We start from the raw sequence: 25,791 nt of genomic DNA on the forward strand, positions 1-25,791 counted from the left end.
GGAACCCACTGTATAGATGGGGAAACCGAGGCTCAGAGGGGTGAATAGTGATTAGAGGCCCCACCCTGCCCTGTTCCTGGGGTCCATATTCATACAAATAACGAGGCTGTCCAGGTGTGACCTCTCTAGCACCCTGGGGACATTCTTTGCCCTGGCTGGGCCGGTGCCCTCTGCCCCCGGCCTCTAGGCTTGGGGACCGGCTCTGCGGGGACCCCAGCTGGGCAGCCTCCCTGACTGGCTCTGCCCTCCTGCTGGGATGGGTCCTTCTCTGAGGCCTCCTGCTGCCCTTGGGGGGTGGGGGTGGGGGCGGGGGCGGGCCGGGGGTGGGGGGCACGCTGGCTGGTGAGGGAGCTGCCCGGCCCCTTCCCCCTGGGGAGAGGCGGCCCCCAGCCAGGCCTGCCGCAGGTTAGATAAGGAGAAAGAGCCGCATAGCTCATCCTCTTTTCTGTAATCTCCTCCTCTCCCCGCGCCCCTCCCCAGCACCGACTCCCCCACTTTTTTTTTTTTTTTTTATATCATCTTTATGGCTTTGGAATTATCTGGGCTGACACTGCATTCATTTAGCCAAGGGCAGGTGGGGTCGCGGGAGACAACTTACTCCTGTGTGTATATATTCTCCACGGCCTCCCTGTCGGGAAGAGGGAGTAAAGAAACAGGATAGAGGAGGGGTTGGGGACGCAAGTGACAGCCGGTTTAGGGCAGAAAAGAGATTTTGAGTGCTAGAGACCCTGTCGTGGCAAAGAGCACCTCCCAGACAGCCATGGCTGAAGCTCGGCCCTCCCTCTGCCCTCGCATCAGGAGACTCGTCGTCGTCGAAGGTCTGGCGAGGCACTGAATGGCAAGAGAATTGGGTTTTATCTCTCAATAGTCCTTTCTTGTTTTCTGTCCCTCTCTCCCTCCCTCCCTTCCTCAAAATAGACCTTGGATTTCAGAACGTGGGTTTAACTGCCACCCGGTTTGAGTTCTGGCTTTCGGAGGCTGTGTGACACCAGGTGAGCGACTTCACCTCTCTGAGCCTCAGTTTCCTCTGCTGTAAAATGGGACGGCGATAAAGCCCACACTTCCTTCCGTTATTCGGAGGATTAAAAAAAAAATTAATGAGAGGGCTCGGCACGGAAGTAAGGGTAGAATCATTGCTACCCTTAAAAATAAAAGGTCTTGGGGGGCGCCTGGGTGGCTCAGTTGGTTAAGCATCTGACTTCGGCTCAGGTCACGATCTCACGGTTGGTGGGTTCGAGCCCCGCGTCGGGCCCTGTGCTGACAGCTCGGAGCCCGGAGCCTGCTTGGGATTCCGTGTCTCCCTCTCTCTCTGCCCCTCCCCTGCTTACGCTCTGTCTGTTTCTCTCTCAAAAATAAATATTAAGAAAAAAAAAGTTCTGGCTTTGATTATTTACTTGTGTGCTTCCTGTGTGCCGGTGGGACACAGGGCTGACTCGCGAAGCCTCTGTCCCCAAAGGCGCTCACTGACATGAAAGAGAGGAGCCCTCGTCAGCAACCTCATCAGCAAGTTGGGTTTTTAAAATAGGGTTTTATTTCCAGAGAGGAAGACAGATGTGCTCACGGTGCCTCAGAGTGATCTAGAACTTACGAAGCAGATAAATCTGGGGTGATTCGTTTCATCAGAAAGGGACACACCGCAAGGATTCTTTTTATTTTATTTTATTTTATTTTATTTTATTTTATTTTATTTTATTATTTTTTTATTTTATTTTATTATTTTTTTATTTTATTTTATTTTTTTTCGCGAGGATTCTTTACATGGGGGAGTCCTCTAATCCTGGGAGCCGAAGCCTTAGCGTGAGCTCTCTGCTGGTTCCCCCAGGGAACGGTTCCTAACGGCGAAATGTAAGAGGCACCTGAGCCAGGCCTTCTGGGTTTGCACCTCCCCAGTGACTGGCCGGGCAGCCCGGGGCAGGTGGCTTCCCGTCTCTGTGGCTAGTGTCCCCACCTGCACGACTGGACTGGGTCGCACGCCGTAATGCCCCTCGCCCGCCCCAGGCTAGGACTCCCTCACGGTTGCCCCGGACGACAGCCTCCACCCTTGGTCTCTCTGCTTCCTGGCCTGCACTCTGCCCACCTTCCCTTCTCCGTACCCAGCCACAGGGAACTGCCGAAAACCTAAATTAGCGTCCCCTGCTTGAAACCCTTCAACGGCTTCTCCTTGCCCTCAGAACCAAGTCCTTACCTTGGCCTTCGAGGTTCTGCGCGACCTGGCCCAGTTCATCTCATCTTCTCCCACTTCCTGCCTTGCTCGTTCGGCTCCATCCGCGCCGGGCTCGTTTCTACCACAGGGCCTTTGCACTTGCTGGTCCTTACCGGAACACGCTCCCCCGGGCCCCCCTGGATCTTTCTTGTTCCCATCTCGTGACCACCCAATCCCATAGGCCTCCGATACTTACTGTACCCTCTTTGTCTTATCTTTATCGTCTTACGTGTACTTAGCACTATCGGATATCATCTCATGTCTCTGCTTGTCTGGTGCGGGACTCAGTAAGTGACCTCCACATGATGCGCCCGTTCTAGGTGCATTTTAAGTGATTCACAGGTGAGTGAGGGGGTTCCTCACGTTTGAAAAATAAACTGTGGTGTGAATCCAGACGCATAGGATGGTCTCACTGAGCACCTGCTGGCAGGCTGTGTGCTGTCTTGGGCAAAGCCTGCCAACCAGCCCTGAGGTGACAGGTGACCCCCCCCACCACCGCCCCGTCCAGCCCAGGAAACATTCGCTAAGGTCCCGTTGCTGGAGGTCTTGATGACAGATTCTCATTTCCCTTTGCAGGATCTGAGCCTGCCCGCCGTGAGTGCCGTGATGGCAAACGGACTCCAGCAACCGGCCTGAACCCTTCCCAAGAGCCATCATGGCCACCGAGTTCCAGAAGGGACTTTAGCCAACCAATCAAGTGAAGACGCAGAATGAAATAAAGGCTCGGGGGCGGGGGGGGGCTCCTGGGCAGTGCTGAGGTCGCCACGGAGGAGGCGGAGGATATTCCTTTGGGGAAAATCTGGAAGGATGAGGCTAGGGTGAGATGGGGAAGTGGAGTGCAGAGAGACTGGGGGTGTTGGTGCCTCGTCCGGGGAGGTTCGCCTGGGTCTTTGCTTTCTGAGTCCTCTTGTTTTGAATTACTTCTGAGACTCTCAGATATTCGCTTCATCACCTTGAAATGACTGTATGGAAGGCGGTGCCAGAGGGATCGATATTTACTGAGGACCTACTCTGCCCTGGACCCACAGAAAATACTGTACCTGTGTCACGTGAACCGGTCTTCACGACAGCCAGTGCCGGCCAAGTAATGGTATTCTGGTTTCAGGAACTAGGAAACAGAGAGGTTAAGCGGCTTTTCTAAGGACACACAGCTAGCAAGTGCTGAGGCTGGGATTCAAACCCATCTGTCAGATTGCAGAGCCAGTGCTCGCTTTTGTCTTTGCACGGAGGCGGGTCCTAAGCGCAGGGATGGAGGTGATAGGGAAGTGGGGAGGGGAGGCGGGGTTCAGGAGGAGTGACACGGGGCGGTGTGTTAGTTCCTAAGATTTAGGAGCAGAAGGTACACCGAGGAGGGCTGGATGGAGGAGAGGCTTGCCCCCCCCCCCCCCAGAAGACATCCTATATCCGCGTTCCGGGCCCCATGCCATCAGCCATCAGTCCTGTCTGCCCCGGCCCGGAGCCTCTGGTGTGGGGCCGGGGGGGGGGGGGGTGTTAGGGAGGGGAACTAAGCATCATGTAATTGCCCTGGCTCTTCTGTGAAATTTGTTTCGGGACACATTAGTTCCAGTGAATTTAGCTGAGCAGCGGGGAGCCCTGAGAAATGATTTGCAATTAGCCGCAGCCCCGCGGCCCCCCGTTGGGATGCCAGGCTTGGGCACGAGTGGGGACGGGCCAGGGGGTGGGGCCGCCGCCCAGTGCCCGTGGAAACACACGCAGGGGTGGCTGAGCTCGAACAGCTGGGACCCCACTTGTCTCTGAGCCTGGCGGGGCGCCACCGGGGCTGAAGCAGGGGCCGGGACTTAGCCAGGCCAGAGGGGCCCTGGGGGGGATCAGATCCCACCTTCTTCTTGGCAGAGGGGGTGCCGCGCGGGACCCCCCCCCACCCCCACCCCAGCCCAGGGGTCCGGCCATCACGCGCCCTGCCTACGTGAGGACGGCAAGTGTTCCCCTCTGTGTCCTTGCTTCTGCCTCTCTGGTCATAAATCCTGATGGAGGCAGGTAAGGAAATGGGCCCTCGGAGAGGTTAGGGGATTCTCGCCAGGTCCTCAGGATGTGGCAGGAGGGAGAGTCGAACCCGGGCCGGCTGGAGCCTCGTGGTGGCTGCCTCAGGCGGCAGCCGCTAACTGGAGGCCCGGCAGCGCGGGGATCAGGGCTCTGGAGTCGGGCACGCCTGGCGGGTCACCTCTGCTCTCTGAGGCTCAGTTTCCTCATCTGGAAACTGAGACTGTGACTCCTCATGTCACCGTGGTGTTTCCAGGAGTCAGTCAGAATATGAAGCAGTATTTCAGCAGGAAGGACTCGAGGAGTGATAGACGTTATTCCCATTCCTGTTACTGTTTTTGATGTGGTTATTATTGTTGTTTCCCGTCAGTCTTAACTGGAGTGGAGAAAAGAAAGTGGGGAAGTGTCCTGCGGGGCCCCGGGGGGAGGTGGGGGGCTGCCTGCCTGAAGACATGTTACCTCCCCGCCTCCGGCACATTCTGCCGGTCCCCTCTGCCTCGACCAGGCCGCCAGCGGGTGTGGAGGTACCCAAGACAGTCCTGGCCTCATACGAAGGCTCCCTAATGCTTCTGGAAGGAGCCAGGCAGGAGGAGCTGTGAACCTTCATGGCACACAGAGGTCTCTGTGAACCGGGGTGGTCAGGGAGGGCTTCTGGGAGGAGGCGGCCTTGATCTAGAATTGTCTTTTGTTGTTGCTGTTGTTTGTTTTGTTTTTTGAGAGAGAGAGCTGGGGAGGGGCAGAGAGAGAGAGAGAGAGAGAGAGAGAGAGAGAATCCGAAGCAGGCTCTGCACCATCAGCACAGAGCCCGACATGGGGCTTGAACTCATGAACCTGAGCGATCAGGACCTGAGCCGAAATCAAGAGTCGGTCACTCAACCGACTGAGCCACCCAGGCGCCCCTGGAGCTGTCCCTGTTGATCGGGGGTCCCACTCTGAGCGACTCCAAGGGGCTTTCCCCTCCCCCGTCACATGCCAGAGAGTTAGGTCGCTTCTCCAGCTGAAGAAACGGAGGACCATCTGGGATCCAAAGTCATGCAGCTCTAACGAGGGACGGCCAGCCCTCCCGACCTGCCGGAGACCGCCCGATTTCAGCAGGAAAATCCCTGCATCCCAGCAGACCCCTCGGGCTGGCAAACCAGGGTGGGCCGGTCACCCTCGCTTTTAGCGACGGGGCTGGGATTTGAACCCAAGACTGGCCGCGGCCACTGGTCCCCCAGCAATAACCGGCATTTTCCATCTGTTCCTGCTTCTGAATTCATCAGCTCGGTCCCCGTGGCCCCCAGAGTCCTGCCCTGTCCCACGCCTTCTGCGGATTTCCCCAATGCCCAGGGCTGTGCTTCCTCTCTCCCTCTGGCTTCTTATCTTGCCTTGTCTTCTTGTGGAAGAAGAGATAAAACTAATTCTTAGGGCCGCTTCTCCAGCGGCGCGGCCGGCCCGTCCCCCCTCCTGCTGTATTTCCCTGGCCCGGCCAGATAAAGGGTTAGGCCTAAGCACATGTCATTTTCTTTGTGTGAAATCAATATTCAGCAAAGTTTATCTGCCCGACATAGCAGGAAGTGCTAATTTCATCCGCGTCAATTATTCTGATGAATGTTCATAATGCCCAGGGTGTGAGAAGAAGATAAAAGAATTACTCGAATAACGCACACGTACCCCTCACACACGCACGCACACACGCTCACCCAGGGGTTCACGCTGGGGCACACGCGGACCTGGCCGCCGAGGCTGCAAAGCATCTTGGGAAGAGGGAGCAGGAGGGAGGCTGGACCGGGGTGTTATGTGGGTCTCTGAGTGTTTAGGATAGAACAGTGTTTCTCAACTGGGGGCGATTTTGACCCCCGGGGACATTTGTCAAGGTCTGGAGACATTTTTGGTGGCGCAGGGGAGAGGCTGCAGGCATCCGGCGGGGAGGGAGCAGGGATGCCGCTGGGCGGGGAGAGCAGGGATGTCGCTCAACAGCCTACTGCGCACAGGGCGGCCCCGCCGCAAAGAATCCTGCAGCCCACGTGTTGGTGGTGCTGAGTTTGAGAACTGGAATCGGGTGATTTTTGTTTTCTTTTTGAACGTGTTTCTCTGTAAATACACGTCTCTCGTTTCTAGCAGGAATGGCGAGGAAATACGTGTGGGCTTGTACATAAATTTTTTAAAGACAGGATTGAGAAACAAAAAATCAGATGCCAAACAGAAGAAGAAAAATACATACATACAGGGGCGCCTGGGTGGCTCAGTGGGTTGAGCGTCCGACTTCGGCTCAGGTCATGATCTCGCTGTTCACGGGTTCGAGCCCTGTGTCGGGCTCTGTGCTGACAGCTCAGAGCCTGGAGCCTGCTTCGGATTCTGTGTCTCCTTCTCTCTCTGCCCCTCATCCACTCTGTCTCTCTCTCTCAAAGATAAATAAACATTAAAAATGTTTTAAAATAAAAAAATACATATATACTTAGGTAATTTCACTTCTTGGTGATTCCCTATGAAATTTTATTTGTTTAAAGTTTATTTTGTCTAGTTTTGAGAGAGAGAGGGAGAGGGAGACACAGCACACGTGGGCGGGTGGGGCGGGGCAGAGAGAGGGAGACACGGAATCTGAAACAGGCTCCGGCTGTCAGCACAGAGCCCGACTCGGGGCTCAAACTCACGAACTGTGAGATCATGACCTGAGCCCACGTCAGACCCTCGACCCACTGAGTCACCCAGGCGCCCCATCTTGAAATTTTAAAGAATAAAATAAATAAAGACAAACCGGTTTCCGAAATACCGGCCTGATTGAAATCCTCGCGGCCTATGAGCCCCCAGCCAAGCAATTGTCAACCGAGTGGAAACGCCTGGTTCTCACCAGGACCTAACTTTGGAGGTTCTGAGAATCTTCCCCGGGGTGTGCGTGAGGCTACGCCCGCGTGAGCCTGTGCCTGGGTGCCCCTGCCGCTCGGGTGGGGTCATGCATTACTCTCTTGCACCTTTGCCATTGTGAGCCGGGACACCGAGTAAAGACCTGGGGACGTTCTCCCTTCCGCTTGGACGAGGCTAAACCCGACCTTGTCCTCAGCTGCAGTCTGGTTCAGCAGGACTGGGTCGAGGGTCGAGGCCCGAGCCCGCGCGTTTCTAACCGGCTGTCAGGTGAGTCAGGCTTCTGGAAGACCACGCCTTTCACGGTGAAGTCGAAGGGTACTATCAAGGTGGGTTAGCCTCGTGAGTCACCTGTTGGTGCATCTCTGGGCGTAGTAAAAGCACATGGCAGTAAATATTTCTAAATTGTGCATGATTCCAGGAGGCCATGCAGAAAAAAATGCCTGCTAGCTGGCAGTCGGCCAAACGCGTATGTCCCGAGTCAGGCAGCTTGGGGCTCCGGGTACTGCGTTCTTGTTTATTTTTTTTAATTAAAGAAAAAAAAGTTTATTTAGTTTGAGAGAGAGCCTGCAACCGGTGGAGGGGCAGAGAGAGGGCAGGGGGGCGGGGGGCGGGGAGAGAATCCCAAGCAGGTTCCGCGATCTCAGCGAGCGACCCGACGAGAGGCTCGAACCCATGAACCTTGAGATCACGCCCTGAACCAAAGTCAAGAGCCGGATGTTTAACCGACTGAGCCACCCAAGCGTCCCCACGTACTGCATTCTTGAGTTACTTTGAGCGTTACTGATTTTTTTACGTTTGTTTTTTATTGTTTGCTTCTCCCCGCAAGCAGGTAATTTCCACACAGATAGGGATCTTCGTCCGTGTTGTTCGACTGCTGTAGCCCCAGCCCCTAAGATAGTGTCTGCTGTGTGTAGGTCCTGAATACCTGTTTATTGGCTGAATCCCGGTGCCTCAGTTTTCTTTCCTATAAAATGGGAGGGATAACAACTCAATTAATATCACTGGGTCGTGTAGGCCCTCCACAAACGTTGACGATGCTGCTGCTGATTAATATCTCCATCTACGCCTCTACCCAGCTCCGGGCATATTGTTCCAGAGTTACGACTGCCGCCTCACTGAGTGGCCCCCGACGCAGGGACTTAAAACACCCCCAGATTCTGTGGGCTTGGAATTCGGATAGAGCGCAGTGAGGACGGCTCGCGTCTGCACCCTGCTGTCCGGGACCTTGGCTGGGGTCCCCGGAGAGACCACGGCGGCTGGGGGGCTGGAATCATCGGGGAGCACCTTTGCTCGCATGTCGGGAACCTGGGTTGAAGGACCTTGAAGGAGAGGCCCGTCAACGGGAGCGGCTACACGTGGCCTCCACGTATGACTCGGGCTTCAGTGCAGCAGGGTGGCCTCAGGGTCGTCACTTTTCCCCTGCTCCGCAGGGCTCAACGGCCACAGAAGAGGGAGGACGTAGACGCCCCCGCTCAGTGGAGAGACGCCAAAGAATTTTGGGGGCGCCTGGGCGGCTCAGTCGGTTAAGCGTCTGACTTCGGCTCAGGTCATGATCTCACGGTTTGTGGGTTCGAGGCCCGCGTCGGGGTCTGGGATGACAGCTCGGAGCCTGGAGCCTGCTTCGGCTTCTGTGTCTCCCTCGCTCTCTGCCCCTCCCCTGCTCCTGCTCCGTCTCTGTCTCTCTCTTTCTCAAAAATAAGTAACATTAAAAAAAATGAAAAAAAAAAGAATTTTGGGACCACGTGTGAAAACATGCAGGCAAGCTAACGGATACGTACGTACATGCTGCTTAACCAGCTTCATTTCCACGGGATTTGAACACATGAAAGAGAATGCCTTTGCCATCTATCTGTCCAGCCTAAAGTACGTGTCGTGGATGAAGAATTACAGGCCACGCTGTGTTAGGGGTCTTTCTGACTCTGTCCAAGCCGGCCTCCAGGACCAGTGGAAAACTCCGCACAGTCTAACAAGTGAGCAGCGCCTCGTTTTTTGTTTTTTTTTTCGTTTTCTTTGTTTTTTTTTTTTTTTTAAAGCAAATATATCTGAGGACGCTCCTTCTAGGAGGAAATGCTGAGTGTCGATCACATAATATATGATGTTGTGAGCAGATGTCATGATATTATATGATAAAATATTATGAGCAGATGATATGCTATTTATTATCAGCAGGTGATATATGACGCCATATTACGGTTATGGATGATGATGTATTGTGGTATCCTGGCACACGCGGGAGATTATGTATTCACACACGCCGGCACGAAGAGCGTGATTTAAGAACTCCTCTCGACTCACCTACCTCTGGCTCTGCCAATCACAGGCTCTGTTGCTGAGCGGGACAAAGGATCAAAACTCTTCCAGGCTTGGGACGAAGCCATGTGTGGATTTGGGATTTCTGGGGACTCGGGGCCGCGGGCCGTGAGTTCTGAGCGTCTTGCCAAACCTGCCCAGGGCTTTGGGTCTGGAGAAGTCAGCTCTTGGTTCTGTTTGTAGTAAGGGTAACATGGAGAGTGAAATTGCCGGGGGCCAATGGCCTGGTCCAAGGCGCACAGAGAAAGAGCTGGCTCTACTCGTGACCTTGAAACTAAATGATAAGCAACAGAAAGGGAATCAAGGAGGAATATGTGTGAGTGAGAACAGGAACCCTTCAGAGCGCATTGCATCAAAGCGACCACCAGGCGCCCAGCAATGCAAATGCTCGGCAGATACACAATCACTCCTGGCCCATTTGGAGCCGGGAAGGAGCCCAGAGGAACTTGACTAAGCCGCAGGCCTGAAAAGCCAAACATCCTCCAATCGATGCAAATCCATTTCCTTATATAAAATTCTAAATGAAGGTCTTGCGGTTCTAAACGCAGGGGTAACATTCACGGGTCAAGACCAGCTGTGGAGGCAGTAGGGTGCCGATGCCCAGGGGTGCAGGCCTGGAGGGAGGGGGTTAGTGAAGTTCAAATCCAGAAGCTAACGCTTCCTGGCCGGGTGACCTCAAGCCGGTTCCAGCTCGCTCTCTGTGCCTCAGTCTGCATATCTGTAAAATGCGCCTTGGCCATTCCCATCTCACATTGTGGTTATGACGATTTAAGAGATACAAAGTGCCGGGCACCTGGGTGGCTCAGTCGGTGAAGGTTAAGTGTCCCACTCTTGGTTTCGTGGTCCTTGGGTTCATCCCTGCATCAGGCTCTTCGCACAGCCTGCTTCAGGCCCTCTGTCTCCCTCTCTCTCTGCCCCTCCCCTGCTCTAAAATAAACAAACATTAAAAAAAAGAAAGAGACGCAAAGTGCTCAGGGCAGTCCCTGGCGTGTGGGAAGCACTCAGCAAATGCCTAGTTTCTATATTCTCACCAAGGAACCCATTTACTCACCAATTAAAATGCTACTTTTCTCAGGGGCCCCCCCGGGTGGCTCAGTCGGTTGGGGCGCCCGACTTCGGCTCAGGTCATGATCTCGCGGTCGGTGAGTTCGAGCCCCGCGTTGGGCTCTGTGCTGACAGCTCGGAGCCTGGAGCCTGCTTCGGAGTCTGTGTCTCCCTCTCTCTGCCCCACCCCGCTCACACTCTGTTCTGTCTCTCAAAAATGAATAAACGTTAAAAAAAAAAAAAAAACTGCTTTCCTTAAAGAGAATTCCTTCTTTGAAACAGCTAAAATACGCTCCCAGAAGCTTGCCTCCCAGAAGTCCTGCCTCAACACCAGAGCTGTGCCGGGGGCACTGCTCTTGCTTCTAGAGTATAGGTGGATCTTCTGTGATCACCAATGCTAGAGTCAGTAGGGGTCTGGATCACATCAGTGTAAATGAAGCACTTAACACTTGTGGACATTAATCACACTCTCCATTTTTGAAACCTTCATCTTTTTTTTTTTTTTTTTAATAACCTAAGAGCTAGACTCCTAAGCTCAGAAGAAAAGACTCTGATTCTCACTAAAGTGGACATGACTGCCTTTGGTGACCCAGAGTAAGGGCGCACAAGCCTGATCGCTTTTGATCCCCAAGCTGTCGCTGTCACTGCCACCGCCCCCCTCACCCCCCCACCCCCCCGCCCCGGCAAGGGGCTTGTCTTTCATCTAAAACGAGATTGTTCTACCTTGGGCCACATCATTCTTTGTTGTGGGTGCTGCCTCTGCATGGCGGGATGTTCAGTGGCATCCCTGGCCTCTACCCACTAGATGCCCAGTAGTGCCATCCCCTTCGGCTGTGACAACCAAAAATGTCTCCAGACGTTGTCAAATGCCCCCTGCGGAGGCAAAATCGCCCCCAGTTGAGAACCGCTGATCTAAAGACTCCTGAGGTCCTCAGGGTCCCCGGCTGCCACGTTTATGGGGACCAATGTGTACTCTGGGGCAGCTTTTCCTGAGTGCTATTCCAAGGAGGGGTAGATCCATAGGCCAGGTTATCACCAAAGCCACTGGAGTGGGATGCTCTTAACACAGTGCTCCCAGCCTTTGATGGATCCATTAGGGAGCAAAGAGAACACAGAGGGTCTGATGAGGCCGTTCATAAAGGCAGATGAAGGGAGGCAGAAAGCGTGGTAAAGAGAGGGTAGATTTTGGACGCAGACAGACCGGACTTGAACCCTGGCTCTGTGACCCTCCGGGGTGGAGTTTCCCCACCATCAAGCAGGCTTACTGATGTCAGTGTGTCTCTGGCGATGGCATGAGATACCACACTTGAGCCTCTGCTGTGCCTGGTTCTTTGGAGGTGCTCGGCACTAAGGAGCGATGTTCTCTATGCTCGCGTAAACTCTGTATCCCACAGACGCTGGTGACCGTACCGCCATCTATAGATTGATAGCATCTGTATTTTATGCCCGTCTCCTCCCCCCCCAGAGCCATGTCGGATCTCCTGCGGTGTCCTCACTCTTCGCACGAGCCTGGCCCGTCATTGTTGTTCCGCGTCTGCTGAATGATTGCTAAAAACTGGATAAACGTTCCGATGCATCCTACGTCCCCCGGGAGCTCAGCCTCTGGAGGCAGCTGGATCCCCGCTCCCGTGGAGGGCGATGTGGAGGTGTCCCCGGTGGTGACACCCTCAACCCCCCTTTGTGGGCTTTCGAGGGACACCAGGCTTAGAACCCACATCCCTTGACTGTGGCCGCATAACGAATTAAATTAGTGGCTTCCGTCCACACACGTGTGTATTTTCTCACGGCTCTGGGGGTCAGGGGTCTGAGCCTGGCTTAGCTGGGCAGAGTCTTCTACGAGACCAGTCAAGGGACCAGTTGGCGTTGAGGTCTCCTCTGGAACCTTGACGGGGGCGGGGAGATCTGCTTCCCAGCTCACGTCCAGGGCTGTTGGCTACGGGCCTCTCCGTAGGGGAGTTCACGATGTGGCTTCACCCGCACCAGCAAGGGAGAGACCGCTGGCAGGAGGGGAGACGCAATCCTATGCTCCGTAATCGTGCAGGCGACATCCACTCTGTTTGCTACATCCTATTGGTTGGAGTCAAGTCACGGGTCCTGCCCACACTCAAGGAGAGGAGATTACACAGGGTGGATCCCAGAAGGCTATGATTATTAGGGGGCATCTTATTAAGCCCTATATAGGCTTTAACCCTACAGTAATAGGTCCTCTTACTGTCCCCATTTTACGGAGGAGGAAAGGCTCTAAGTTGCAGGTGCCACAATAACCCTGTGGCTCAGTTAACAATGACCGAAGGGGACAGCGTCACAACTGTGGTTTCTGTGTCCAGTTCGTGTACCTGAACGATGTTGTGCTCATCATTCTAAGTTTTACACAGACCTTTACCAAACTGTTCACAATGACAAGCGCTAGGTAGCGGATTGTGAATGATCGGGTTGTTGTTGTTGTTTTTTTTTATTCACTTCGTTACGTATTTGTTTTTATTTTTTTATTTTTTATTAAAAAAAAATTTTTTTTAACGTTTATTTAGTTTTGAGACAGAGAGAGACAGAGCATGAGCGGGGGAGGGGCAGAGAGAGAGGGAGACACAGAATCGGAAGCAGGCTCCAGGCTCCGAGCCGTCAGCCCGGAGCCCGACGCGGGGCTCGAACTCACGGACCGCGAGATCGTGACCTGAGCCGAAGTCGGATGCTCAACCGACTGAGCCACCCAGGCGCCCCACGTATTTGTTTTTAAAGTAATGCGCACAAAAACATGATTTATAAAACAATAATCTGAGATCGGTCAAGGAGAGGTCAAGACTGAGTCAGGCAGCCATGGTCAAGGCTCACTTTTCTGGAGTCTTTCCAGTTCGGGTCAGTCTCAGCTAATAGCCGGATTCCCACGCCAGCCTCTCAAGTTCTCTATTTTGGGGAGCCAAGAACCAGCACCCAACTTCCCCACAGACCCAGGACGAGCCTGAGAAACCCAGAGACCGGAGCATTTTGAACGGTTTTGTTGTTACCGTTGCCCAATTTTCGCAAATAAGGGAATGAGAAGCGTCACACAGATTATGCAATTGGTATAGAATGTAGTTTCAGGCCCCCAAACAACTCTTGAAGGCAACAGAAGAAGAAGAAGAAGAAGAAGAAGAAGAAGAAGAAGAAGAAGAAGAAGAAAGAAAGTCAACAGTCTACTGAAGACGAACCACTAATACGTCGCTGGACTGGAGCCACATGATGGAATGGCAGCAAGGAGGAAGTTTGGCAAGAGGCTGGAATTCTCTTTTAACTCCTGGTATTGGCCGGTGAGCCGTGAGCCTGAGTTTCCCCAGTGGGTCTGGGTAAGGCACTGGATCACAGACTGGGTTTGGGCCGACGTTCTGGGGGCGCAGGAAGGTTGCTGGCTTTGGCGGGTCCTGAGCGGGGGCATTTCCTTCAGCGGTGTCCACGGAGCAGGGAGCCTAAATTCTGCTTCTATTATGCAGCCTTCGGGAAAGGGCTGGCTGGGGTGGATTAGCCAGGGTGGGCCGGCCCAGTGAGCTCATAGTTTAAAATAATGGAAGTTCGAGGGCGCCCGGGTGGCTCAGTCGGTTGAGCGTCCGACTTCGGCTCAGGTCATGATCTCACGGTTTGTGAGTTCGAGCCCCGCGTCGGGCTCCACGATGACAGTGTAGAGCCTGCTTGGGATTCCCTCCCTCTCTCTCTCTCTCAAAATAAATAAATAAACTGAAAAAAGATAATGGAGATTCGCTTCTCGCTCATCCCATTTGCCCGGTGCAGGTTATGTGGTGCATGCCTCTGCTCACGGAGGTCACCCGGGGACCCAGCTGGAGGAGGAGACACGCTGATATAAAACCGTCACAGCAACCCGAGTTTCCACCACCCACGCAGCCGAGGAAGAGAAAGGTAGAGGGCAAGCACCGGGAATTAAAATGCTTTGGCCGGGAACCAAAGCAGTTACCTTTGGTCACGTTTGCTTGGCCCAAACCGGTCACGTGACCACACCTCCTTTCAAGGAACAGAGAGTTTATAGCCCCCTGAATCTGGAAGTAGGGACCTAGATATCGATGAGCACGACTGGTGTCTACCACCCGGGTCTTGGAGTTGGTGGTGGTGGTGGGGGTTCCGGAATCCGAGATTTGGGGGTTCTGGGAAATTGGGCGCCCGGCAGTGGTTTCTCCCAGAATATTAAATTCATCAGTGATTGTGGGTCGCAACTTTCCCACCCCCGTCCTTACTGTTTATAGTTTTTAAAGGGTATCCACAAATATCTCGCTTAACCTTTCTTTCTTATTTTTCCTTTTTCATGTTTGTTTATTTTTGAGAAAGACAGAGAGCGTGAGCGAGGGAGGGGCAGAGAGAGGGGGACCGAGGATCCGAAGCGGGCTCCACACGGACGGCAGCAAGCCTGATGCGGGCGTCGAACTCGTGAACCCCGAGATCACGACCTGAGCCAAAGTCGGACCCTCAACTGACTGAGCTAACCAAGCACCCCTTAATCTTTTCAGTAAGATGAATGGATATGTGTATTTTACATTTAGCCATGTACCAGGTACTTTCCATAAATTGCCTCACCGAAGCCTATAAGCGTTAGAGTAGATGAATGCCCATTTTGCGGGCAGCACAACTGAGGCTCAGCGAGGCCAAGTGACTTGCCCCGAGCTGCCCAGGCACCAAGAGGATTTGAACCAGGGTAATACACGGCCATGCTTCCAACTCTGGCCATGCCTTTCTCTTCAGGAGGGGGAAAAAGGAAGGTCCAGAGGACACAGATAGGGCTGATTATGTGAAGGTGGACCCCGAAGTCAGCTGGAAAACCCCTGATTTGATCATCAAGCAGACTCAGTGACCACTCTGGGAAAAAAATCCTAATTTCTGAAACCATTTACCTGTTTCCTTTCCCACGGGGGTATCTCGATTTGTCTCCGGGACAGGTGTTCGTAGACAGAGCAGGGTCAGGGTGGGTGTCCCGCCCTGGCCCCGGGGGGGCAGGTCCCCTCTCCCAGGATCCCGAGGCGGGAGGGGCGAGCACCTCAAGGCCGGAGGTCGCGCCCCGCCTGCCTCATTGCAACCTCGGGCCCCATCTGTTTCTCTGCGGCCTCCGGAGACTGCTGACCTGACCCCTTTCACCAGCGCTTAGAGGAAGCAGTTTTGAAACATGCTTGTGTCACGGAGCCCCCCCAAACCCCTGAATCAGAGGGCAATGCGCGCGAGCAGCGTTGTTCCATAGAACTTTCCGAAATGATGGCCGTGCTCCGCGCGGTCCAGGATGGCAGCCACCGGCCACGTGGGGCTATAGAGCACTTGGAACACGGGTAGTGAGATTTAAGAAAGGGATCCTGCGTGTTGTTAGATTTAAAGGCAAACAGCCACATGCATTGACTGAAGAACGCAGCGTGGGGACAGTGCCTTCTAAAGGGCAGGACACGCCTTGAAGTCATTTCCAGACGCAGGTTTAAGTAACCCTGAATCCCACGGTGAGGAGGCACACCTCCCGTTTTCACAGAGAGAGCAGAGACGGGTCTGGAACCTTCGGCAAGCGAGAGAGCCTTTGGCTTAACCTAACAGGCTCCTTTGTTGTTGTTGTTCGTGTTTCTTTGTAGGGTGGCCATCAGTGCACGGCAAGAGACACTGGGTTTTCATGCATGCTCACGACGGATGGTTTCATTTTAAAAGAACGATTTACAAAGAAAAGGAAAACGAGTCGAACAGCATGATGACCTGAGTTAAATAATATTGTATCGCATGCTTAAAAATCGGCACGAGAGTAGACCCTTAAATGTTCTCTCCACACCAGCAGCCACAAAATGGTCATTAGCTGGGGGTGACAGATGTGGCAACTAACCTTATTGGGGTGAACGCTTCGCCATACACCCCCATATGGAGCCACCCCATGGCACCTTACACCTGCATGACGTTACCTGTCAGCTGCGCGCAGAAGAGACGAAACAAACCGCAAAACGGGGAAACAAACGACGTTCGGACATTTAAATTCTATATACGGTATTGAGACTCAATGTATTCCAGCACCCACCCACCCGAAGGGATCTCAACCATTTAATCCTAAACCAAAGGAAACGGCTAGGGACCTAAAACGCACTCAGAAGGATTTCCTTCACGGAAGTGTCGAAAATAGGCAAATTGCATCTGTTCTCCACGCACCGTGGGTGACGCGCATGGTCACGATATCAGGACAAGTAAGGGAAAGTTTTCGAAGCGTGGCGGTACGTCTACGGGAGAAGAAGCAGGGGGTATGGGTACAAGAAGGATAAAGAAGTTCTTCAGATCCGTTCATGCTCAATATTACGTTTATTGATGGGAGTTGGCGGGGAAGGTACATTATATGAAGACTTTAAAAAACCGTGCATAGATGGGGTGCCCGGGTGGCTCAGCCGGTTGAGCGTCTGACTTCAGCTCGGGTCACGATCTCTCGGTTTGGGAGTTCAAGCCCCGCGTCGGGCTCCGTGCGGACAGCTCGGAGCCTGGAACCCGCCTCCGATTCTGTGTCTCCTTCTCTCCTGCCCCTCCCCCGCTCCCGCTCTGTCTCTCCCTCTCTCTCAAAAATAAACATTACAAAAAATAAAAAAAAAAACCAACCTGTGCACCTATGTACGATATAGTCTCATCTGTTGCATTTATATTTGGTGCGCGTAAACAGAGATTTCTTATTTGAAATGCGTTCACTTCAATAAAAATATGAAGTCCGTGGAAAAGCAAACACGCGGGATAGAGATACGAAGAAGATTATGATGGAGTGCGTTAAGGGGCAGGTTTCTTCCTAAGTCAGTGCTTTTTAAAACGAGCCGCTTAATTTTGTAGTGATTTCCGATCCACAGAAAAGCCGCCAAGGCAGTAGAGACAGTTCCCAAAGACTCTTCACCCTGCTCCCCCTGATGTTAATATGTTATGGAACCACGACGTCGGATGCTTCCCCATAAATTCCTCCCGCGCCACCCCTGAGGATTTCATGCTACAGCAGGCGTTCCCCACCCTCAAGCCTGCAAATGGCAACATTTTGACTGTTCCTTCCCCACAGGTGGTGGCCTATCGCCTTACCGGCCCCATTTGGACCAGGGGCTGTTGGTTCGGTTTGCTTTTCCTTCTGTTTGGGGAGTCATGTGTTTTGTCGGCTCTAAGAACAGGACTTGGCATTTATCCCTCCTTCCTCCCACTTTGGTGGGTTCAGTGTAAACACTCTAAGGGGACCCCCAGGAGTTTTTTGATTTTAGTGCAGGAGAGCTCAGCGTGCAAAAGACGAGCCAAGAAGCCCCTTGGGGGAGCGAGCCGTGCCTTGAGAGTCCGTAGGTTCTGGGCTAGAAGGGAAAGCTGACAGGGCTTTCCCTGGCGGTGAGGGAGGGTCCTGTGACGGAAGTCTCCATTTAATGCAGTATTTCATCGCCACCGGATGGTCATCATCAATTTCTGCTTGCATGCCACCAGTAATGGGGAGATCACTCCCTTTCAAGACAACTCCTCTCATCTTTGGACAGCTATGAATTGGATTCACAGGGTTCTGTCTCTCTCTCTGTGTCATTTGCTCATCGGCTTTCTTCCAAGTGATAGTCTCTTAATCTTTCAAGGCCATAATGCGTTCTCCAAAAGCCTTTCTTTCCCTAAGTTTAAGTATCTTTGTCTCATGGCCGCTCTTGGAAGAAAAGCTTTTTCCATTGTCTACTCCTCCTGAAGTTTGCAATCCAGAAGGAAAAGGAATATTCTGGATGTGGGGCTAACCGGTTCAGAGTAGAGTAGTGGTTCTAAGCCGGGGGTAATTTTGCCCCTGGGGGACATTTGGCAACGTCTGGGGACATTTCTGCCGGTCACAATGGGTGCGTGTGTGCGCACGAGTGCATGCGGCTGGCGGGAGAGGCCAAGGATGACGCCAAAACAGCCCACGATAACCAGGGCATGCCCCGCCACCAAGGATCATCCCGCCCCAAATGCCAACTGTGCCGTGATTGGGAGGTCCTGGAGTTGAGAGCCCTCTCGTATGTTACTGTCCACGCAGCCTCACGTGGCATTAGATGGCATTAGTCTTTTTAAAAAAATTTTTAACATATATTCATTTTTGAGAGGGAGAGAGAGAGACAGAGGGAGAGAGACAGAGAGCCAGTGGGGAAAGGACGGAGAGAGAGGGAGACCGAGAATCCGAAGCAGGCTCCCGCTCTGAGCTGTCGGCACGGAGCCCGATGCGGGGCTCGAACTCACAAACTGCGAGATCCTGACCTGAGCTGAAGTCAGATGCTTAACCAACTGAGCCCCCCAGGCGCCCCGGCATCAGTCTTGTAGTCGGGCTCTGTCATTTGGGGCAAGTATTCTGTCAGCCGAAAACCTTTTGAGCTTTTTCTCCTACAGCCCAGGTCTATGAAACAGCTGGTCTAACCCCAAAGCAGAGCAAACCAAGGCAGAAGAGAGGCCGTGGGCCAAGAGACTCTCCAAAAGCGTCCGTGCGCTCTGCTCCCTCTGCCCCGTCACTTACCCTGACACAAGCACCGCGATCCCTGACTCGAATGGCTAGAAAAATGCTAAGAGAGAATGAGCCCGGAGCACTGAAAACGGGCGGGGGTAGCGACCTAGTTGTTTGCATATGCGGACTCTCCTAAGCCTCGAAACTAACTCTGCCAGGTGGGTATTATTGTCCTCACGTCCATTTTACAGATGAAGAAACTGAGGCCCCGAGCTCACCCCAGGCCCCGTGACGGGGAAGTAGCGAGGTCTTCAGACCCGGGTCCTCTGGCTCCAGAATCTGAGCTCTTTGGCATCACACCAAGCTCTTGGGTTCTCCCAGCCTCCAGTGTGGCCTCTTTGCGACCCGTCCTCCGCCCAGCACCAGTGATCCTGTAAAAATCCCAATGTGTCCCGTTTCTGTCCCTTCCCTGCAGAACCCCCGCGCCCCCCCCCCCCCCCCCCCCGCCGCCAGTGGCTACTTCTGCACTTGAGATTTAATAAAGCTCTTACTACAGTCCGCTCTCCAACCTGACCTCCCGAGCTCGCCCTTCGCATCCGGTTCCCCTCTACTCTTCAAACACACCAGCTGCTTTCCTCCTGGGGGCATCTCCGCCGTTGCCTGGCCCTCCACCCGGAGAGCCCTCCCCGTGCCCCGCTCTTCCCCAGCTTGGCTCCTTCTCAGCCTTTGGCTTACACTTTGGGGACACTTCCTCGGGGAAGCCTGCCCTGACTGCTCCATCACTGCGAACCCCCCCTCCCCAGTCTTTACCTCTTGTTAGCCTCCGTCACTTTGCCCCCTTGATCTCCGTCACTTTGCCCCCTTCATGTCCCTTATCTTGGTCCTACCATCGGCCACCGTTCTGTTTATCGGTTGATGTTCCGTGTCCCCACCAGCCTGAGAGTTCTGAGAGGGGAGAGAGGGTCCATCCCTGGTGCCCGGCACAGAGCTTGGCCCATAGCAGGTAATGAAAAAAAAAAAAAAAACAACAACAACAGAAAAGAAGGAAGTCCTGAGCACGGGGTGTTGTATGGAAACCAATTTGACGATAAATTATATTTTAAAAAACAACGAAAAAGAATGAAGTCCCCGTTGCTATTTCTGGCTCCCATTTTACAGGTTAGAAAGTCGAGGTTCAGCAAGGTCAAGGAATCTCTCTAATCACACATATATAGCGTGTGGGTTGCAGGCGGTGGGCTGTGGACCTGCGAGGGGTCTCAAGTGAGCGTCCAAACTGCAACTCTCATACAGGACCGCCTCACCTAGAACATTCTGCCTTGACCTTATGTCCCTAACACGTCAGAAAAGCTACGGGTAGCAAGGGACGCGGGGGGGGGGCGAGGCAGAAAGATAGAAAGGCACAAGAGAGAATCAGTGAGGATGGGGGGGAGAGAGCGAGCGAGAGAGAGAGCGAGCGAGAGCGAGAGAGCCCAGTTTGGAGCATGGAGAGCGGATCGTGGGAGGGAGAGATTTTTCCCATCAATTAACACAGGCTTCATAGAAACGGAAAGTATTCCTGGCAGTCTTGGCCTCTTAATACATCATATCTCTAATCCGCGGCGGCCTCTGACCTTACCCATAATCCCTCCTCTTTTGTACCGCTGCCTAAAACCTTCCTACCCCGGACCCAGTGTTACATCCCTGGTGAGGCCGAGCAGAAGAAAGCCCCGGTGGCAGGGAGCGGGTGGGGGCGGGGGAGCTAGAAGAATACATTCTCCCGAGTGTTTGACCAACAAAATCTCGCTAAATTCCCCAGCCCGCGCAGTAAACTGTTCTTCTGAAAGGCTCAGGAGCCTCACCCCGTCTCTTTGGAGCCTCCCCAGCCCCCTCCCCTTCCCTTCTTGCTCCCCTGCCGTCGCTGAGACACAAAGCTGGGCCCTGGATTATCTTAATTTCCATATGGAGAGCTGTGTAAGCCAGTTCAATGCATGGCCAGTCATTTTGTTCACAACTTTGCAGCAAGCCGGAGCAAAAGCCGCTGGGAAATTAGCCATTCATCCTATCTCACCTTGTGTGTGCATGCATAGATCAGTAAATACAGAGGCACGGGGAAATCGAGGTTCCTTTGTTAATTACCGCATCGGGCCCTGGCGCGCAGGGGCCGCTTCCCCTGACGCGACCCGCGACTCTTGATTTTCAAGGGGGGGGGGGGGAAACGCCCATATATACATACACACACACACACACACACACACACACACACACACTCACACACGGTCTGCCCCTCCCCTCCAGCCCTCCCCAGTCAATGCAAACACCCCTTTGACGGAGAGGTCTCCCACCTCCCCCTTCCCTGTGGCCCCTGGCCTCTACCGGCCCTGGAATCCTCCCAGGACTCTGGTCCCCAAAGGCGTGTGCGGTCAGCAGGGCCCCCACTGCCTCCGGCCTGGGCTCGCAGCCCCCCCTGCTGTCCCCAAGGCTCCCTGCACCTGTGCGCCCCTCCCACTCCCTCTGAGCCGGAGGCCTCCCCAGGCCCCCCTCCTTGACCGGGTGAAGCTCCCGGGGGAGAACCGAGCCCGGGACAGCAGAGGTGGCACTTCTCACCGCTCTTCACCTTCCCCAGGGCCACCTCACCCAGGGCCCCACCACCAAACGCAGGATCAGGAGGGTTCAAGTGCCCAGGAAGCGGAGAGAAGAGAGAGCGAATGGGGTCTCTGGGAAAAGCAGGAGAGATAAGGGAAGAAGGCTCAAGAAGTAGCCCCAAATACCCCTGGGAAGAGCTTCCGGGAGGGACAGAGAGGCCCGGACGCAGACGGGCGTGGAAACAAAGGACGGCGAGGGCTCCGGCGTTTGGGTATTTGGGGTTGGCCCCCCTCACAGTGGATGAAGCTTCAGGTCACCCACCTGGCCTCCTGCGGAGCTCAGGCTTGATCCAGGGGCTGGAGTGCAGCTGACAGCTGGCTCCAGAGGCTCCTGCATCCGTCTGAGCACCACTTACGTCGTCTGAGAAATGGGCCGAGGCCAGGACCTCCCCTGGGGATTGACGTGAGGCTCGAGAGAGCAACCAAGCAGGGCAAGTGGCTGGTGCCGCGGGCACACTCGGCGAACTGGGGAGGTACAGGTCGCAGCCTGGAATATAGTAAGTGCTCAATAAACCGCGGCGATTGGAATCATTGTTACCGCAACGCCCGGCATCCAGCGGGGGCTTAAAAATCGAGGGTGCTTGCTCTTGTGGCTGCCAGTGTTACAGTTACTAGTCTACGCCGCTACGTGACCGCTTCTGGTATGTTCCGACGCCTGGAATACACTAGGCGCTTAACACATGGTCCCAGCTCCAGCGCGCTCCACACAGTGAGAAGCGACTCAGAGAGGGGGGCAGTTCTGACCCGGCAAAAGCTTCCCGGGGATGGGCACATCCCTGCTGGAGCCTGCGGGATGAGTAGGGGCTGGCTGGCCAAAAGAGGCAGGGGGCCCCCGCTGCCGTGTGTGACCGAGGCAGGACAGGGTGAGGCCCCTGGGCAAGTGGGAGGAGCTTCCCCCGTGGCTGGGGAGGAAGAACCTGCACCCGCTCCCTAGGGAAGCCCCCTAGGCAAGAAGGGCCTCTGCTTTTCACAGCTGCTGAGAATTTGGGCTCTAACGTCAGCCAGCCAGCCGGCAGGTGATTTTACCACTCTGAGCCTCAGTTTCCTCATCTGTGAAATGGGGGTGACGGTGCGATCTCTCTTAGGGGGTCCATGGAAAGAGACGGATGGAAATTGTACCCGTAAAGCATGAAGCGCAGCGTCTGAAGCCAGGAAGCGGGCGGAGAAGGGTGGGCACGTAACTTTGAAACCGACCGGCGACCCCCCGCCCCCCAAGCTTATTGCGGTGACGTCATCACGAGGAGCTGGCCCCTCCCTCTCCTGGCTCAGGGTCCCCGTCTCCTTCTGCTCTCCGCCTGGTGAGCTCCGTCCTCTCCCCACCCCCAGCCCGTGCACACGCTGTTGCCCCTGCCAGGAACGCCCACCCCCCTCCTCTCTCTCTGGTCCGGGCTCTGCAAGCGAAGAGAGTCTGAGCCCCTCCCGGGAGCCCCTGCGGTTCCCTGTGCTCTTCACCAAGCCCCGGTACTCAGTGTGGTCACCATGCCCTGCTCTCCTGTGAGCGTGCGCGACCAGGGAGCCCACAGCAGGGGTCTGGCACGCAGTAGGTGCTCAAGAAGAAACCATCCAGCCGCACAGCTGACCCCTGGGGGACATTTCTGGGCCACCTCCTGCAGAGCCCTCAGGGTGACTTCAGAGTAAGGGGCCAAAACGGCTGGGTTCTCTCTTCCTCTGAGTCCCATCCAGCTAAATAACATCCGCCAGAGCGCCCTCCCCGACTTAGGCATCGTCTCCAGGGGCCCCCAGTCAGGGCTCCCCCACCTCCAGGAAGCCTTCCCTGATAACTCTCCGTGGCGTGTGCTCGAGTTCTCTGATCTGCCAGAGCCCCGTTGGGATGGCCTTTGCCTTTGGGCGGTTCACACCCTAATCAGGGGCCTCCGCGGCTCACCTCCCCCTGCCGTGAGTAAGTTCGGGCAAGAGCGCTCTCAGGCAGGAGTGATTTTGTGCCTCTCAGTGGTTTCTGGAGGCAGGCTGCCAGGGCACAGCCCTGGATGCCCTATTTATGGCCTCTGGAACCTTCCACCGGGTACTTAACGTCTCAGTGCCTCAGTGTTCTCACCTGTAAGATGACGATAATGGCACCCACCTCTGAGGATCGCCGGGGGATTAACCAGGTTCATGCCTTTAACGCGTGAGCAGAGAAACAGCTCCTCAGGAAGCCAGTTGCTGCCTAAAGCCACTCCTTAGAGCACTTGGGACAAAGCCGAGCGTATCGTAGGTGCTCATCGAGTGCCCAAGGAATGCGTTACTTTGACAGTTGCCCATGAACCTGGGCAAGGTTCTGAGCCTCAGCGTCTGCATCAGCAAAATGGGAATAGGATTAGACCCGCCTCGGTTGGGCTTGTGGTTGGGGTGTACGGCGTAGGGTCAATGAAACATCAGCCCCCAGCAGGACCAGGATGGACAGAAAGGTCTAATACGTGTATGATACTTCCTCAGTGCCAGGCCCTCGGATTATGCACCGAATCCTGCCAGCGATCCCAGGAGGGACGAGCTATCATTGTGGCGGATGAGAAAACCGTGGCACAGAGAGGTGGAGCTCCCCAGCCAAAGTCACACAGCTTGAGTGGCAGAGCTGGGGGGTAAACCAAGTCAGCCATACCCTCTCGTCCTTTCTCCTGCCCCATGTCTTCACATCAGCCCATCAACTGCAGGGTGGAGTGGGGGTGCGGGGATGTACACCTGGCGTATACCTCTTAGGATAACTCTGCGTGCCCAGGGTCTAGAACACGGCCCTCCCTGCACATCGGACCGCCGTCCCGTGTCCCAAACGGGCCTGGCGCCTCGCCGTCCTGCCCAAGCGGGTTCCGGGAGACAGCATCACCCGGTGTTTGAGACCCCAGGCTCCGCAGCAGACAGACTGGGGGTCGCGTCCCGGGTACGCCTCTACTGTGCTGTGTGACCTCGGGCCAATGACTTCCCCTCTCTGAGCCTGTATCACACTGGCAAAGCGGGGGCGGGGGGTGGGGGTGGGGGGGAGACTCAGCCGCCCTCCTAGATAGAGCTGGAGCGTAGATTCCGTGAGCCACAGCCGCGACCGGGCGGCCAGCAGCAGCCCTGCCCTCCCGCCGGGTCGCCTCTTCCCGGGGGCCGGTCCCGCGCGCGTGGAGGGACAGGGCGGAGATTCCGAGAGGGGCCCGGCGGGCTTTCCGGCTGCCGCCCGCGCGGTGTCAGGCGGCCGGTGATGGATCGGCTCGGACACACTCCACAATAGCTCGCAGACACTCTATTACCCGGTGATTGTCTGCCCGGCGGGCCCGCTCGGGCCGCGCTGCCACCGATAATGGCCCAGAACAAAGATGGCAGCTGCTTTGTAGGGGAACAGATTTGTGGCAAGTTGAGATAAAATAAAGAGGAAGGAGAGAGGGGAGAGGAGACGGCGGCGGGGGGGGGGGGGGCAGAAACATAAAAGGAAGACGGAGGGAGCGAGGGGGAGAGAACCGAGGGACAGAAGCCAAGATGTCTCGGGGAGAGAAGGGTGGGGGGGCTCAGGCTGGGGAAGGCAACCTGGAGGGCTGCCTTTGTCCAACAATAATGACGATAATAGTAATGAGGATAATGCGCCGCGAGCTCGTGGTGTCCGTGGAAAGCGCCCCGGCAGCCCGGGCGAGATCCTTCTCCTCCCTGTCCTTGCGCGTGGGGAGCCGGGGCCCGGCTGCTCTCCTGGGGCCTCCGGAGGTGGTGGCGGGGGTGGGGGTGGGGTGACCACAAGGGTCCACCCCACCGAAAGGTCCGGTTTCCGCATGCCATCCTGAGTCTAGGCCCGGAGCAGGTAGAGGGATGGAGGCGGAAAAGGGGCATGCGTTCAGCCAGGGCAGCTCCTGTTGAGACCTTCCTAAGACCCCCCGCCAACCCTGTGACTTGGGGGGACATCTCCTGGGCCGCAAACAAAGCCCCCAGATGCGAACCTTTGGCTGGGCCAGTGCCGCCCCAGATAAAACCCAGGCTCTTTAGCAAGGAGGGTGCGGGACACGGGTGCTGGGTAGGCAACCAGCTCTTTCTGTCACACGTGCTTCATGACGAGCATTTACTGAGCACCTATTATATACACCTTGACTCGCAGCCTGGGCAATGCCTCACCTGGAAAAGAGGCCGCGCGATCATCCATTCTGCAGATGGGACAACTGAGGTTTGGAGAGCGGGAGTGACTGCTGGAGGTCACGCACAGAAGCAGCACTCAAACCCAGGGCCGCCCCACGGCCGAGTTCACTCCCATGAACGCCGCCTGGTCCAGATTTCTGCTGGATTTCTCTTCCTTCACCCAGAGAGGCTCCAAACGAGGCCACCACCTTAATATTCAGGGCTGGGGCAGAGCGGGGCAAGAAAATGGGTTTTATGATCCAAGGAGGGAGAAGGGGAAGGGCATGGACTGAGGGCAGAGGCGCCGG

The sequence above is a fragment of the Panthera pardus genome, unplaced genomic scaffold (genome assembly GCF_024362965.1).
Source record: "Panthera pardus isolate Hobbes unplaced genomic scaffold, ASM2436296v1 HiC_scaffold_15, whole genome shotgun sequence".
NCBI classification, from domain to species: domain Eukaryota; kingdom Metazoa; phylum Chordata; class Mammalia; order Carnivora; family Felidae; genus Panthera; species Panthera pardus.